Raw genomic sequence first — 12616 nt, forward strand, 5'->3', positions numbered from 1 at the left:
TTCTTTTTTTGTTTTGTTTTTTATATGATAATGTTTTTTTGCCAAATTTTCATATAATAATGTTTAAAGAAAAAACATGTTAGTTAAATTCAGTTAAAAGAATTAAAACTAAAATTAGGCTTTTTAATAATGAATGGCATTTTGGTCTTTTAACAACATTTAGAAATCTCTAATTAGGCCTCTTGGCCTAATTAAGAATTTGTTAAAAGTATAGACTTAAATTAGGATTTTGTTGTTTCAAATGGATTTAATTAGGATTTTCTCTTAACAAATCTCATTGTATTACAAATAAAATATAGAATAATAATATCAAAGAATAATAATAAAAGAACTCATCTGCACAAAGTTTTAAAAAAATACAGGAAAGTTTTGAATACTGTTTTATTAAACCATTCTGCATAATTTTTTTTTGTGAAAATAGTAATTATATGATAATACAGCCTGGTCAAAAAAATTATATTACAATATTACAAAATTGACTGTTCATGGGATTTTTTTGTCGTAATGTGATATGGAAAAATTCGTTTTCACAATCTTAATATTAATTGACCTCATTGGACCAACTTCTCTAATGGTTGCGACGCTTACAAGATTTTTTTTTGAAAGCACATATATTTTTTAATTAGAGATAATCTTATTTAAAATATTATCAGACATTAAATATGAATATCTCTTCTAATACGGACTCCACAACGTTGATGGCGCACTCACGAGTTACGGAAGGAGTTGGCCGCACAAGCTGCAAAACTAGGCCCATGTTCGAATTAATTTTCCATTAATTTGGGCTTCATGGGCCATTTTGGGCCTATGTTCGAATTGGGAAAGTAGGCCCAGCCTTTTATTCGAACAACAGCTCTCGCCACTGAAAGTTCCTGTCTGGGCCAGCCCATCCAGGTTCTAGCCTACAACTTCATATATATTGGTGAAACTCACCAAACAAGAGCATGTATTGAAGCCCAAATTAATATAATAATAATAATAATTACTATTATTATTATTTTTAGTTTTTTAAAATTGATACATAATTTTGGTTTGGTCTCTTAAATTTAAAAAAAACATATTTTTAGTCCTCAGTTAACAAAAAATATGATATTAAAATTTGAATGTTTATAAATTAAAAATCATATTCTAACATATTAAGTTTAATTTTTAAAATAACCTAACTGCTGCAAAAAATCAATATTTAATACTAGCAATTTTAGAGTTAAAGAATTAAAAATATACTTTTTAAAGTCAATGGACCAAACTAAAATCTTATATAAAATTAAATGACCAAATGTGTACTTTAGCTTAATAGTAGTGGTAGTAAAAACAAACTTAGTATTACTATTACTTATTAATGATAGTAATGGAAAATATTAAAATAAATTACTGATAAATTACAATCACTTCAACAGCTCAACCTTTAATTAATCATACTCTCAGCTCAATTTTATATTGCTAAGTAAGTTACAAGACCATTAGCACTTTTTTTTTTTTGGGTTAAGTTTCATTCAATGGATTTACCAGGCTGCTGAAGCAATTGGTAATTTGATTTGGTAGATGTCATGAACATGAATGAATGGATTTTGAATTGTACAATACACATGTTGAGATGTTAGCATTATGTGGATTACCAAACTCTGTTTTGTTTTATTATGAGGAAAGAGAAAGGAACACAACGTTGTACATAAATGTCTACCATCTTATTTTCCACACTTGTCATCCCTTCTCCAATCACATCCACATTTTTCTTTTTCTTATAGAAAGAAACAAAGGAAGACGCAAATGCCAATTGTTATCGTGTTTGATTTGACCTTCTCATGCCTCTTTAGCAGCAACCCATGTCGTGATTTAGGGGAAAAAAATTATGAGATTATTTGTTCTCAGAATAATTTTCTAAAATAAATTTTGGAAATATAAAAACAAAAATATGTTTTGATAATTATTTTAAAAAGTCACATTTGAAACAAAAAAAATATTTTTAAAAAAATCACATCTTGCAAGTCCGCTGGCGGCAATACGCAGCGAGCTATAGATAAGAAGAAAAGAAGGTTTTTCTAATTTTTCAAAATAAAAAATATATAATACAAAATCAAAAATAAGAAAACATCTAAGAATATCATTTGTCAAGTTAGTTACTACATTAACAACATAATAAGAATTATCCACGCAAATGTGAAAAATTAGAGGAGATCTTATTATAAACTGACTTTAAGGAGAATTATCAACATGAGGTCAAAAGTTTAATTAGGAAAATTTTGTACAATGTAGATACCATATATTTTGTACAATATAATTCTGTTCTTTGTCTTTAATTTCCACACCCATAATAATTCCATTCCTCTGTTCTTCTTTGCTTGCCCAAAGCTTAATAACCAGGAAAAACCCTTAACAACTATGTTTGCATAAAGCAGGACAAAAATGGAGAAACTAAAGATGTGCTCAGGGTTTATGCCGGCCACTAATTATTTGTATTAATTAATAGCTATTAATGATGATGATGATAGAAAAATATTCAACAAGACTTGGCCAAAAGAATATTTTGAGTTCGTCATAATTCAAAGTAACTGAGGATGATGAACAAGAATATTATTGGATATACATGGTTGTGGAAACTAATTAATTAAGAAATCAAAAGGAATTTTCCTTATTTCGCATTTGCATGCAGCATCATGACACTTTCCTGGGAAAAAACCTTGTGGAAATTAAATACTGATTAATTATATTGGATTCGTTCAAGAAACACTAATAATGTAGAAAGGGTTTTTTTCCCAACGTACTTTAAAAAAGCCTGTTAACACTAGTGGTTCTATGACCGATGGAGATGAAGCAGATGTAAAAAGTGATTGACTTTTCATATGGGTTTTATAATCAATGTAAAAGGGTGAGATTTTTCTAAAAAACAAACTTTTCTACTTCTGATGCTAGTAGGAAAATTATAATTTTAATTACTATCTCTAATCCTAATTATAAGACCTTATTTATAGTCTACAAATAAGATTTTATAATTAGGATCGAAAGTAATGTAAGCTAAGATTGTTAGGCAACTGGCTTTTTTCTACGACAAATCCAAGCGTGGGTTTATTGTGATCAACAAAATCAACAAAAACAATCTCAATTGCCTTTCAAAGACTTGTACTACTAACAACTTTTAGTTACGAAAATTATAATTATCCAATATATTTATGCACACTAGATCATAAAAAGCAGAACAATTTTATTGTTAAAAATGATTAATTAAGTAATATAAATTGAAAAATAATATATAGATAATAATGATGTTGCAAAATAAAACTGAAAAGCAGGTAAAATCAACTCAAGTATTGAAGTTATGTTGCCCTCTTACATAGATTTTATCATTTTTTAAAAGATATGTTTAAATATATAGTTTTACCATTCGTTTATTATTACGTAGATTTTATTTTTATAAGACATGTTATATATTAAATGAAATGAAGTTGAAAATTGTTGAATTTTAAAGTATAATTAATAGGCTTTATAATTTTTTTTAATTTTAGTGAAATATGTTGAAAGTGATTTGTTACTAGAATTAAGAAAAATCTTAAACTTTTATCAATATTATCTCAAAATCTAACAATTTTCTAACTTTGCTTTTACCTCTGATTTTATTTAGAGGGTATTTTCAGCACATTCTGCGTGAATCAATAAAAATCTTAAACTAAATTAACTCTAATAATATTTCAACTTTACTTGTATTTCAGATATACACACTTTCCAAGAAAATAACAATCTACACTATATAATAAATCAAGAAAAAAATATTACATTTATTCTAAACATTTAATGACGTGACGACTAAAATAGGATTAAAAAGATATGTTTTCTTTGCCTTATCAATAGGATGGGATCAGAGGAGCATATACACTTTTCAAGAAAATGGTAATGATCTTCCCAAGAATAAGTAAAGAATAAATTGGTACATTTATATTAAAAATTTAATGATATAATTTATAAACAGGATAAAAGTATTCTCTTTCTATTTCATGAATAGTACAAGAGGAGAACGAAGTTTTTCCTTTTGACCTAAAGTGGGATGAAGCTATGAACAATATGTCGAAAAAAAATAGAAATTATCAAGATTAACAGTAAGAATCTTTCCAGCAAAACTTGAAAATAGTAATTATATTGTAATACAGCCTGGTCTAAAAAATTATGAGATTATTAATTCTCAGAATAATTTTATAAAATTATTTTTAAAAATAAATTTTGGAAATATAAAAGTAAAAATATGTTTCAATAATTATTTTAAAAAATCACATTTGAAACAAAAATATTAAAAAAAATCACAGTTTTGCAAATCTCCGCAGCGATAGGTAAGAAGAAAAGAAGGTTTTTCCAATTTTCAAAATAAAAAATATATAATACAAAATAAAAAACAAGAAAACATCTAAAAACATCATTTGTCAAGTTAGTTACTACATTAAGGACATAATAAGAATTATCTACACAGATATAAAAAAATTAGAGGAGATCTTATTATAAACTGACTTTAAGGAGAATTATCAGTATGAGATTACAAGTTTAATTAGGAAAATTTTGTTACAATATAGATACCATATATTTTGTCCAATATAATTCTGGTCTTCGTCTTTAATTCCTGTTCGAAGAGACCATAATAATTCTAGTCCTGCTCTTCTTTGCTTGCCCAAAGCTTAATAACCAGGAAAAACCCTAATCACTACGTTTGCATAAAGCAGGACAAAAATGGAGAAACTAAAGACGTGCTCAGGGTTTATGCCGGCCACTAATTATTTGTATTAATTAATAACTATTAATGATGATGATAATAGAAATATTCAACAAGTCTTGGCCAAAAGACTATTTTGAGTTCCTCATGATTCAAAGTAACTGAGGATGATGAACAAGAATATTATTGGATATACATGGTTGTGGAAACTAATTAATTAAGAAATCAAAAGGAATTTTCTTTATTTCGCATTTGCATGCGGCAACATGACACTTTCCTGGAAAATAAACCTTGTGGAAATTAAATACTGATAAATTATATTGGATTCGTTCAAGAAACACTAATAATGTAGAAAGGGTTTTTCCCAACATAATTTAAAAAAGCCTCTTAACACTAGTTGTTCTATAACCGATATAGATAAGCAGATGTAAAAGTAATTGACTTTTCACATGGGTTTTATAATCAATGTAAAAAGGTTACATTTTTTTTAAAAACAAACTTTTCAACTTCTAATGCTAGTAGGAAAATTATAATTTAATTACTACCTCTCGTCTTAATATAAGATTTCATTTGTAATTTGTAAATGAGGTCTTCTAATTAGGATCAGAGGTAATATAAGCTCAGATTGTCAGTCAAATGGCTTTTTTCTACAACAAATCCAAGCGTGGCTTTGTTGTAATCAACAAAACAATCCCAATTGCCTTTCAAAGACTTGTACTACTAACAACTCTTAGTTACGAAAGTTATAATTATCCAATATATTTATACCACTAGATCATAAAAAACAGGACAATTTTATTCTTAAAAATGATTAATTAAGTAATATATATTCAAAAATAATAGAAGATAATAATGATGTTACAAAATAAAACTGAGAAGTAGGTAAAATCAAGCAATATTTTGCCTACACTCGAGTATTGAAGTTATGTTGCCCTTTTACATAGCTTTCGTGCGCCACAACAAGGATAATAATTAAAAAGATGATGGGAAAGATTGTGATATATGAATATCTTCATTAATTGATTAATATTCACAACACTTTCAATTTCATATCATATTTTAAAAAAATCATGTAAGTCACGTTATTTATAAACAATCAACTTGTAACTTCGACTCTCTTCATTCTATTACCATCTTTTTTATTATTATTATTTTTACCTAGTTTTAATAGAATATTAGCATAATTTCTGGGAAGCCCAATTATTCATAAAAGTATGGTTTATTAACAAAAAGGTTTATTCAGATTTCATATAATCAAGTGGATGCACAGGAATCACGTTTAGTGTTACACACACACACACACATGAATACTCCAATTTCAGATTTTTTTTTTGGGCTTGCCTAAGACCCAATTTCAGAATTGGACGAAAGAGAGGGGAATAAAAGTATCTTCTAAAAAATATCTTGCATGAGAATTCATAATTGGATAAATATAATCAATTAATCAACAGGACTCAGATAGCAATTAATCAACAGGAGTTAGATAGCAATAAATTAAACTTCAATATGAGGTCCCCACTAAAGAAACGTCGACATGTGAAGAAGCATTAATACCGTCAGATCTATATAGTTAGTTCTTTTGAACGTCAGTTCACATGGCTAGTACGAAATTAATACTACAAGATAAAGAAAAATTGAAAATAAAATTCTACAGGCCCATGAGAACTATGAAACAGAAGGGAAATAAAAAATCTTCTGAAAAATATCTAAGACGATAGCGGAGGGATACACACACACACACATGATTGAATCAAGCATCAATGAATTTTTGGTTCACCTGATTGATACAAAATGCATGAAACTCATGCAAATGATGAATCCAATTTCAACTCATGGAATCTGCTTGACTGGTAGGCATTTTAGTTTCTATGCTGGACGCCTTCTTTAAAATTTTATCAGGTACTAAATAAAAACATTTTTTTAATAGAGATTTGAATATTAATTTAACAAATTACAAAAAAAAACTAGTTCTTTGCACTAAATCTCAAGGGAAAAAAAAACCAGATCGAAGACTAAACTGGTCAAGACAGTGGGTTAAGAGTCACTGGTCGGACTGAAAGTCAGATCGGCCATATTAAAATAATATAATTTGATTCATAATATTAAAATATAACAAAATTCATAAATAATAATCAGTCAAAAAAAGATAAGACGTTACCAAAGTAGTTTAAATGTTTCATTGTACCAAGCAAACATTAATAAAATAACTATGCAAAATCAAAATCATCATTAAGATCATTGGCAATAGCATGGACTGAGATATCAACAGTTGGACAAGGAAAAGTAGGAGTTACAATATCATCGTGCAAAGGTAGACGATTAGTAATATCCATATCTTCATCACCTATGTAAGACAATCAGTAATATTAATGATTATGCAAATAACTATATATGCATCTAAGAATAGAGTCTTAGTTGTATATATAAACTTTCGTTATCCCTCTCAAGAGTTGTTAAGGACTTTTAAGTGTAGCCACATCTCTATCATCAAACTTTGGAGGGGGGATCTTCTTCAGCCACTCAAAAGTTCACCATATCAATGTTTTCATAGTCAATTGTATCATAACTTTTCTTCTTCTTCAATGTACTCCTTTAATGACAAATAAAACTTCAATTAAATATAAATCAATTAAAATAAAAGACTAAAAGTATTCATTATTTTCAAAATTACCTATGCTTCAATTGCGGATTATAGTTTGTGAAAACTAAATCATTCAACCTCTTATGTTCCAATCTGTTTCTTCTTTTCGTATAAATTCTTTCAAACAGGCTTCAATTCCTCTCACAACCAGAAGAAGCAGCAGTTTGACTAAGAATATGCATTGCAACATGCTGCAATTCTGGAACTGAACAACCATAATATGTCAACCATTTATCTACATAATAACATACATTTAGTATACAATATTATAAAGCATTAACACTCACTAGGGTCTAATTTTTGTACAGCTTTTTGACATGAGGGTCTACTAAAAGATTCCTCGCCTTCACAATAAGTAGTCACTTGTTTCATTACCAAAAAGCCATCAACATCTTTATCTGAGTAAGACTCCACCACATCAATCAACGCCATCATTAACTTTGATTTGCTAGGATAGTCTGGATCATATGTGATTACAGGGTTCAACAAATACGATGTTGCATGAAGATTGGCCTTTAAATGCCTGTCCCATCGAGCTTGAATGATGCTTGTGTAGGGCTTATACAACTCCGTGTTCTTCTTAAACATCTCTTTAATCACCACTTTTGCCCTTCGCATGCCTTGATAAATATAAGGCAATGAAGGCTTCTTATTTGAGTCCACAATTCTCAACAATTTTATGAGAGGCAACAAAATCTTCACAACTTGATAACAGTCATTCCAAACCGATTATCTAATATTAATGCACTAAAATTTTTTTCTGCTTCAGTCCTTGATAATTTGTGACCCACAAAATGCTTATCTACAACTAGAGCTTGCAAGTCATTTTTGTGCATATATATGCTATGTAATGTAATAAATGTAGTAGTAAATCTTGTGGCATCAAGACACACAATTTCTTTCTAACTCGGTCTTCTCCTTAGCCATGATAAGAAAACCATATGATTGTATGCAAAAATTGTTATCTTCGATGCCTTTGATGCAAGATCTGACACATGAGGCATCCTGGAGAAGTCTTTCAATACAATATTCAAACAATGAGCAGTATAGGGAAACCAATAAATATTTTTATACTTTTTCTTAATCAGCCTGCTACATGCTACATTGTTGACTGCATTATCAGTCACTACATAGACAATGTTCTTAGGACCAATCCACTTAATGACTTCACAGAATAGAGTAAATAGAGTTTTGGCATCTTTGACTAAATCTGATACATCAATAGACTTCACAAACACTCTAGCATGTGTAGAATACATCAAGAAGTTTATCAAAGTCAGTTGTCTAACATTAGTCCATCTATCAGCCAATCATCGAGTAATTGACATTCTTTTCTCTAATCACTCAATAAATGGGTTTTGAAATCATAAGCACTAGGAGCTTTAAACCTACACCCAATTGAAGCAATACCATCCACAGCTTTTTGAAATAAAAGGCAATCAAATGCCTTGAATGGAATACAGTTGACAATGGCCTATTCAACAATCAACATCTTCACATTGTGTTTTTCTTCTTTAGTTGCTAATGCACTCTTAATGCCTAGTTGGGAATCAGGAACTGCCCTAGAAGCAAATTATTGTCCATACTCCCAAGACCTCTCCTTTGCACTACTCATGATAATTGGAGCATCAACATGGGTTTCTTCAAATTCCTTTTCTATGTTTTCAATAGCTTTTGTCTTTGAACATTCTTTCAAAGACTCTATCATTCTATGACGTACATTATGTGAAATATTTTTACATGAAGATATTGACCAGTGACACTAGCAAGATGTTGCTTCATCTTATTTGTCCCGCCTCCTCTATAATTATTACCACAAAAAAGGCATGCATATAAAGTTTGTGTCTCCTCTTTTCTGTAGGCAACATGTCCCCATACAAGATCAGTTTTGACACGTAACAAAGAAGTGGGTATAGGAGTAGAAGTTTCGGCATTGGGAGTGGAAGATTGAGTGACATTATCATTTCTAGAATTTTGATTGTTTGGAATATCCATCACTACTACTAAATAACAAATAAAAAATTAATCAAAATGATCCTAAATATTAGATAAAAACAAATAGTGGAACCACAAGTTTTAGGAATTAGTTTAGGGCACAAAAACTCAAATAATCCACACTAGGCATTTGGATATCACACATGCTAGAATTTGATGATGTACCATTCTTAGAAATCAATCAATCATCACTCCAATTTCTAACATTTCTAATTATTAGCTAAATAGTAATAGAGAGCAAAAATCAATCAATCATCGTTCTAATTTCTAACACTTCTAATTATTAGCTAAATAGCAGTAGAGCTTCAGTGGAGAAAGCAAAAAACAATCAATCATCATTCTAACACTTCTAACATTGTTTTAGTTTTAAAGAAAAAAATCCTTCGAGCTTCAGCTTATCTTTATCTAGAATGGAAAAACCAAATCTGGCGAAAGGCAAAACCAAATCCGATGAAAGGCATAAAGCAAAGCAGAAAGGCAAAACTCTCAGCTAGTGACTTTGAGTGTTCAACAGCTGAACTTCAGCCAGAGATTTTCATCTCCCCTCACTTCCCAAACCTCTAAGCCAGTGGAGAGAGGCAGAAATCAAAATAGAGACATTTATAAATTTATTCCTCAAATCACAACCTAGTTGAAAGGGGAGAGAATGTTTCCCAATGCGCCAAAGCCAGTGTGATTGATTGAACCAGGAATTGAAGGAGGCCCTTTAGTTTTAGGCAAGGCAAGCAGCGGCTAGGGATTTGAAGAGGCAACCACCATGCCTCCTCTGTCTCCATTCTTGACAATGCACGACAAGTCAACCATCGTGCCTCCGTCTCCACTACTAGTCGACCATTGCGCTGCTATCTCGACTCTCCACGGCAACTTAACGACACTACAAGGGATTTGGGGAAGGGAGAATGGTTGACTAGAACAAAGAAGGGAATGGGAATCTGGTAGGGAGGGAGGGATGGGGGGAGTAACGTCCAACTTGAACGACAACGTCACTGCAAAAAAAAAACAGCTGATTAGTGACAGAATTTGCGAGGCAACAAATTCGTTGCTAATTTCCAACGGAATTTGTGATGGAAACAAATTCTGTCACTAATTTCTGACGGAATTGCAACGGAAATTCCGTCGCTAATTTTTTTGACGGATTAGTGATAGAATTTCTGTCTGTCGCTAAATTTCGTCGCTAATCCGTCAAAAAATTCGTTAGTAAATATTTAGCAACGGAATTTTTTCCGTCTGAAATTTTCATCGCTAAATTGTTTGTCACAAAAGTTTCGGTCACTAATTCTGTCGCAATTCCATTACTAATCTGTCACTAATTTTAAATTTTGTTATTTTAAATTATAATCTTACAAAAATTATATAATAACAATTAAAAATATAATGATTTTAAAATATTTTTAATTATAAATAAATTGATATACTTGTGGAGTTGGTGTTAATAAAGATGTCGTCATCATTCATGTTATCATTATGTATATACTGAAAATAAAAAGACAATTTCTTAGAAAACTTGTTTATATTTTGTTAAAATAAATTCCTCTTGATTATTAATAATAACTAAAAAATATAATAAGAATATTAATAACTTTCTTATACGTACAAACTGATATAAGAAAGAAATAATTTTATCATATGTAAAATATATTGAAATATATAACATATGATAGAAATTCAAAACCAAAAAATGAATTTATATGAATGCAAATTAATATTGAAGTGAATTTTGAATTTCAATCATTAAATAATAAAATTTAATCACGATATAATTAATACCAATGATATAGATTGATTTTGATCTTCAATACAAAAACAAATGGTATATACAAAGAATTTTAAGAAAATAAATTCAAAATTAGTGTTGTTAGAAATTAAAATTATATTAAAAATATTTTTTAAATAAATAAAACATTATAAAACAAATATTTCAAAATTATTTTTTCATTAAAATAGTTATGATTAAAATTATCATATAGTATATTTTTAGTTTTTAATAATATATATGCATATATAATTGTTTGTGTAAAATAATATTATACATATTTAATTTTACATAATAAGTCAACAATTTTATTGCAGCTCAACTAGTAAAGCCGCACGTGAGCACAAAGGAGGCCCTAGGTTTGAGCCATGGAGAAGTCACTTTGAGGAAGGAATTATGTGGTGGCAACACGTGGCAGGCAAAGGTGACATGTGATGTGGCAGCACACGTGGTAGGCAGAGGTGAGATGGTAGCGACATGTGAAGGTGGTCCCCAGTGATGATGTGGCAATTGGTAGAGGTGCCACGTGGCATTTTATTTTATTTTCTAAAAAATTGGGTTAGCGACAGAAAATTTCAGTAATCCGTTGCTAATTAGCGAAAAAGGAATTAGCGATGGAACAAATTCCGTTGCTAATTCGTTCCCATTGCTAATCCATCGATAATTCCGTCGCTAAAAGCATGTTTTTTTGTAATGTGTTCTAATTCTTTTTTCCTAATAAAGGACGACGTCGTTTTGGGCAGTGGGTGGGGAAAAAAAATTATACCAGTCAACCCCCCAACTGGGCAGTTGCCTGGTTTAATACCGGCTTGATCGGTTAATTACCGGTTCTATAGATGACTGGTTTTCTCCTTAAACTAGGCCGGACCAAAGACCAATTCACTGGTTTTTTGGTTGACTCGGTTGATCCGGTCCGATTTGCTAAATCTAATCTCATGGGTTCTCCCAGCCATATTGATATGGTACATTATGGCTAGTAGATATCTGGTACAAAAACACAGCTTTCTGGTCCATTTTGATTCGTTATGTCACATCACACGACTCAAGTTTCAAAGTTACTCTTCCTTATCAATAGAGTTGAGTCTAATAAAAATGACTAGTCTCTCATAACATGACGAACCAAGGTTAGAATTCCTACTAGGGGAAATACTTAGATTTAATGCCCAACAATATCTCGAATAGGATTATATCCAATAAGAAGATACTTATGCTTTAGTTAAAAAAAATTGCTCTTTTTTTTTTTTGCCAACTAGAGTTGCCTTACTTTTGTATTAGGAATGAGAAATTGCCTTGCTTCACTTGAAACATTATACTCCTCTATCTTAATCGAAATTTTTACTTATAATAAGATAAAGAGAGAATTTTTTTATATATAAGATACATCATTAAATTGTTTTATTTAAATATACAGTTTTACAATTGATTTATTATTATATAGATTTTGTTTTCATGAGATATGTTGTATATTAAATGAGGTGAAATTGAAAATTGTTAAATTTTAAAGCATAGTTATTAGGTTTATAATTTTTTTTATTTT

This window comes from Neltuma alba, unplaced genomic scaffold (genome assembly GCF_004799145.2).
Source record: "Neltuma alba isolate B1F8T4 unplaced genomic scaffold, ASM479914v2 tig00010346_pilon, whole genome shotgun sequence".
NCBI lineage: Eukaryota > Viridiplantae > Streptophyta > Magnoliopsida > Fabales > Fabaceae > Neltuma > Neltuma alba.